Raw genomic sequence first — 325 nt, 5'->3', positions numbered from 1 at the left:
AATCCTGGTGTCGCATGCTACAAAAAAAGGACATATCATCAGGTCTTTTTACTGCAAATACGAACCATAAAGGACACAGGTGTTTCAAAGAGCTTGTTAAAAGTGGCGACGACAGCATGTTCTAAAGGGTCATTGAGGTGAAGGAGTGTTGCAAGGAGGAGCTAGAGGTGGAGACTGGAGGGCAATGTGGCGGATCAGCTGCTGTTTCAAGGGAAATATATGTAATTAGAGGAGTCACATGGGAAAGGAATGCGTTGCGGTTCATGTTACAGAGATATGGGAGAGTTGGAAGACGAGTGAGAAAGAAATATGCAAGGATGTAATA

Source organism: Penaeus monodon, chromosome 30, assembly GCF_015228065.2.
Source record: "Penaeus monodon isolate SGIC_2016 chromosome 30, NSTDA_Pmon_1, whole genome shotgun sequence".
NCBI lineage: Eukaryota > Metazoa > Arthropoda > Malacostraca > Decapoda > Penaeidae > Penaeus > Penaeus monodon.
This window is presented reverse-complemented; position numbering follows the sequence as displayed.